Here is a 6,000-nt window from a genome sequence, read left to right as displayed (position 1 = left end):
ACTTCTTTATTAAAAACAACAGGAGCTTGTCTGGCTGCACTGTAAACAGATACACCAGTTCCTCTTCTGTGGTGCTTGTGGTGAAGCAGCTGCTTTGGTATTGTTTGCTGTTACTACCAGTAAGGTGTTGTCTCTAGGAATTATATTTATGCGTCCATATATCATAGTTTATTAAAGTGCACCCTGCAAGTCAGTGGAAGCCCTGAGAAAGATTTTGTGCAGCCCCGAAATGTGACATGAAATTCATTATTTTAAAACTTTAATTTTCAATAGCTTGCAATAATCATAAGTCATGTTTCCATCAAAGATGGTAGAAGATTTGCTTGAGTAAAGCCTGATGGAAACACCCAAATTTGATAAAACCTCCGAAAAATGTGCATGAAAGTTTTTACGCTCACTTGAGGTCGTTTTTGTCTTTTTTAAAAAATACTTAATACGCTAAGCGGGAAATGGAAATGCTTTCTCCTATTAAATTCTGATGTAGCGAACATTTAACTCATGACTGATCAGCTGTTTCTGGTCAAGACGAGCTCACAATCTCTACTTCTTGTACTATAAACTGAAGGATTTGCCTTCATCAACACATTACGCTGCCATCTTCTGATGAAAGTACGTTAATTCAGCTTTGTTTATTCTCTAAACCAGTTGATTGAAATGTCCCTTATTCGCATTTTCTTTAATGCTACATTTCAGAATTTTGCTTCAAAATTTGCTTCAACCTTAATGGAAACACAGCTATAGACTGTGTTAAACAAGGACGTAGTCCCCTTGATGTTACCCATTAGTTCTGAAGGGCCCAAATTCTCCTTATTCAAAGCAAAGAGGTGTGCTGAATGAAGCTAATTTGCCGAAACAAGTCACCTTTGACAAAACCCACCTGTCACTCAAAGCAGCCATGGCCTTAATTATGCATCACTGTAAGCCTTAATATGATTTAAACTTGTACGTTATATAAAAAATAACCACTGTATATATATAAAGAGGACATTTTAACATAGGGGCATCAAGTGGTCATTTGAGTAACTGCAGTTTTTGATAGATAGATTGATTACTTTATTCATCCCCGAAGGGAAATTCGGTTGTCACAGCAGTCCGGTATTCAAGTACGATAAAATACAATAGAATAAGATACTGAGGTAGCATAAATAAAAACAACAATAGAAAAAAACACAGAATAGAACAAGGACACTTAAGAAGTTAAAAAAAGAACATCAGTTGGTAGGATGGCAAGATGATGGTAATAATTAAACTGGTGATATGATGACAACAATGCTATAGTGACTAGACGGTATATAATAATAATAATAATAGTACAGTATATGTAATAATAGATAATAAACAATATAAAAATAAAATGAAAATGAAAAATATAAATAAAGTAATTATAAGTAAAATAATATGATATATAATATATAATAGTAATAATAATAATAATACATTTTGGCACTTTCGCGTTCATTTTTCAGTGGCAGTTGCAACCTGTGTACAATATAATACTGTCAAACTGATTTAGATTTTTGGTTGGGTATGAACTTTTACCTAGTGATCTATGCAGTGCACCTTTTCATGATGAAATTTTGTGCAGTGAATTATCAGCAAAGTATGATCGTATGATTGTTTTCATATTTAGCCGAAAGGAAGAAAGCTGACCTCATTGAGAAGGCCTCTATCTCTATCTCTCAATCTCTCTCCGCGCAGAGGTAGATACAGTAGAACGTGTGTGAGTGGAATGAAGAAAAAGACGAAGATGGGCCACCTGGTCGACCTTCAACAGCACTTAAGTGATAGATGGTTTGTCAAACACTCTGATTGCCACAGGCCAAGAATGCAGAGCAGTCATGGGTATAATTTAAGATCTTTCAAGTGTGTGTGTGAAATTTGAAACTTTCCTCCGTTTGAAGGCTCGGACCGAAACACATGTCAGCCATTATAAATTCAAAGGCCAACATTTTCCAAATGTAACACAAGCGAAGAATTGTAGGTGCTCCTTCAGCTGCTCCATGAAAGGTGTTACTGACTGTCCTCGTACAAGCTCCATCGCTTTCTCCAGAGCAGCTGTCGGGAGCAAATGGATCACACATTTCTTTCACACACACATGCCAGGATTATAGCTTGACATATGTGCGTATATGCAAGGACACACATACATGTCCATGCGCACATAAACACACAGGTGTGGCTGAAAACCATTCATCGGAGGTGATCAGTAATCAGCGTTGGTGTGTTAGCAGCTCTTATGGCTGAACGTACAATCCACTTCTCTGTGCGGTCAGCAGGGTGCAGCTGAAAAACAATCCTCTTGACGTAAACAAGTGTGTGTTTTTTTCATGTTGTTGGTGGTTCTTTGAAAGCCAATCTGGTATAAGAGGAGAAAAACAACTGTGTGTGTGCATATCAGTGCCACGCGTCCGTGTGTGTGAGTCTTTGCATGCACATATGTGTGCATTGGTGAGTGTTACCTCACCTTCAGGGCCGATGATTCATTACAGACAAGCCATGGGGTCGGGGGCCCTGTCAGTGGCTGTTGTCATGGAAGCGAGTGTTGGAAACAGCAGATCTCCTTTCAGTATCATCTTCAGATTGTTGGGACATCGACTTGGCTTTCTCTCTCTCTCTGTATGTCACTCTGCTTTTCCTTATTGTCTCTCTCTCATACTCACTCACTTACTCACGCTCTCTGAGATCATTTCATGTTTTTGTTGGTTTTCATTTCATATGGATGTCAAATAATTCATGAAAACAAATAATTTTTTGTCCTTGATCTATTTTCAGACTACTAGTTCTGAAAAAATATGCTAAAATGCTATCTGGTTTGTGTTAGGAATATTGCCAGAAGATCTAGATAACAATAATCAGAGGGTATTGCCCCCCACAGTAGCACAATCGAGAGAGAAAGTTAAGGATGTTTACTATATGGAAAATATAACCGCAAGGTTACACTTGAAAACTGATGTATTCCTGTCTAAATGGTCCCCAATTATTTCACATTTTATTAACTGATATGACTTTTGATCTGATTGATGTGTTCTATATATGTGTGTTTTGCTTTTGTCTGATTTATTTATTATTCTTTAACTATTTTATTTTTTCCTCCTTCGCCATTCAAATATGAATAATGTTGGACTCCATGGACTATCTCTACCCCATGTACACCTGTGCTGTTTCTTTGAATTTGTGAATGTATGACTGCACCTGGAAAAAAAGGAAATAAAAAGAAGTTCAAAAAAAAAAAATGCTATCTGCTGCAGCATGACTCCCTGCACTGTAAAAAATGTTTGTAGAAATAACAGTAAAGCACTGTCAAATACATCAGAAATGGAGCGTAAAATTAAAAATTCGATCTACTTTTAATTACCGTAAATCAAAGAATAGCACAAAACTTTTACTTTTTTCTGTCATAAAGTGGAAGAAACACACAGTTTTGATGTAGAAATATAACATATGGAGAAATACCATGATGTGTGAATGAATGACACAATTACCCTAAAAATAATGGGAATATTCAGTCTAAATTACAATTTTTGCTGATATTTACATTAAATTTAGAAAAGAAAATCCACTCACTGTAATTTTTACGGTTCTGGCAACCACAGCTGCTGGTATTTTACCGTAAATTAAACTGATTTTTTTTTACAGTGTGGTGGACTCACTCCAGGTCATGCTCTTGTCTTTTTTTTCTCAGAGAATCTGCAGTTACATTAATTTCCACACTGTAGCGCACAGTCACACTCCCCATTTACACTGAGACCCTGTGACCCAGCTGTATGCATGGCTGCCATACATTGTGTATTGATCATCGATCAGCTTTGCATGTCTCTTTTGTCCTCATTGATGTTGAAACAGAGGCTGGCCTTGATGAACTGGTTTGTAGAGAAAATTTGTACGAAGAAAATGTGGAATGCAGCAGAGACACCTGTGTGACTGATTGTGTTTGCATATATAGTTGTGAAACATTGTGGAAAACCTTTGAATCTTTTGAAACGTTTGAATGGACGACAGACTGAAGCACAGTACAGTATAGACATTTGTTATGGAAGTCTGTATTAAGAATAAATAAATATGCCTATGAAATAAAAAAATATAGCTATGAAACAAATCTGGAAATAACTAATTGAGATAATAAATATATAAATAAATGTAAATATAAATGTATAAATAAGTTTGGTATGAACACCCCATTATTTAAATATAAGAAATGGAAATAAATAGAACGTGAAATTAAAGTGGCATCAAAATCACCTATGTTTATCATTATTTAGGTTGATTTATAAATGTATCTATATATTTATTTGTCCACCTTTTTGATATTTTGCAAATAAAAATCTTTCTATTCATTTATCCTCTTTTTAAAGTCTTTTTTTAGTGTCACTTTGTGGTCATTTTGTATCTCTTTGTGGATGTTTTGCATTTTGCATTTAATTGACTTTTCTCAAAAAAATGTCAAATCAACAAACAGTCAAATCATACAGAAGTTAAACTTCAGCCTTCAGCCTCTGACTGGTAGAAACCCTTTGCTCTGTATGAGCATGTGCAGACATGTCCAGACATTAGATAATGTTGACAAAGTCCAGAGTTCCTCTTCAGTTCAACATATTTCATTGCTCCCTCACATGATTGCAATAATGAAAGATGACATCGCTCTAACAAAATGTGTTGTAACGGCAGAAATGAGGACAGGATTTGCACTTAATTAGCAATGAAGGGAAGGGTGGGAAAAATAACAGCAGATGGCAAGAATAAGATATGAGGTAATGAACTTTCAGGCCTTACAGAAAGAAGCCACACACATGCCTTTGCATCTTTGCAGCTGACTGGATATTCAAAGGCCGCTATGGGAATGAAGGGACTTGATTTGGCAGCTTTCACCTTTGTATGCGGTAATTACATGATCTCATCTGAGCCTGGATCACTTATATTATCATAAGGAGATAATTATTCCAGTCTCAGTCGACTGCTGTCCTTTGCTCTGATCCATTCTTATTTAATATTCCTCCAAGACTCAATTTTTATCTCACAGTCATAATCTCTTCTGGGTCCCTGTATTCTCTATTAGGGCAGTCTAAATCTATGTTTATTCCTTTATGCTTTTATCAAACTGCTGTCACAACTCTGCAAATGCTTCTTCCTGTCATGACTGTCAGATGTGATATTATCTGGATGGAGGCGGAGTACTATTGACAGACACCAGGACAAACACTGTGTGTGTGCGGAAGCAGCTCGGACAGATACGCCATGCTAAATGTCACCTCTAATTGGATGCCTATCATTTAGATATTGCCCGTCAAGACCAAATAAACAGTGTGACTCCTGATGACAGGATGTGAAGCTAATGTGTACCTGAGGGTAATAAATTAAGACATCTCTAGTATCAACAGCTGCTGAGGGAGGACAAAATACCAAGGCAAAAGTGAACTGAAGGGCATTCCAGCTCACTTCTTGTCTGTTTGTTTAGCTCATTAGCTCATGCTACCCATGTCACATTTAGTTCACCTTGCCACAAGCGCAACACCATAGTTGATGAGGTCTTAGCTGAGAAGCAGTTCTCAGTGAGATCATGTGTCTACAAAACAGAATCAGAATCGCTTTTATTACCAGGTATGTTTTCACATACAAGGCATTTGCTGTGGGTAAGTACTAAAATATGAAATAGATTAAGGCAAGTACTTCAACCAAAAAACAGCAGCTTGAATACAAAATACGAAGAATAGAAAATGTCAACATAAAAACATTTATACATACAGTAGTGTTCAAAAATAATAGCAGTCCAATGTGACTAACCAGATTAATCCAGGTTTTTAGTATATTTGTTATTGCTACATGGCAAACAAGGTACCAGTAGGTGCAGTAGATTCTCAGAAAACCAACAAGACCCAGCATTGGTGATATGCAGCTCTTAAGGCTGTGCAATTGGGCAATTAGTTGAAAGGGGTGTGTTCAAAAAAATAGCAGTGTCTGCCGTTGACTTTACAAACACAAAACTATTTTGTACAAACTTTTTTG

The sequence above is a fragment of the Centropristis striata genome, chromosome 9, assembly GCF_030273125.1.
Source record: "Centropristis striata isolate RG_2023a ecotype Rhode Island chromosome 9, C.striata_1.0, whole genome shotgun sequence".
NCBI lineage: Eukaryota > Metazoa > Chordata > Actinopteri > Perciformes > Serranidae > Centropristis > Centropristis striata.
This window is presented reverse-complemented; position numbering follows the sequence as displayed.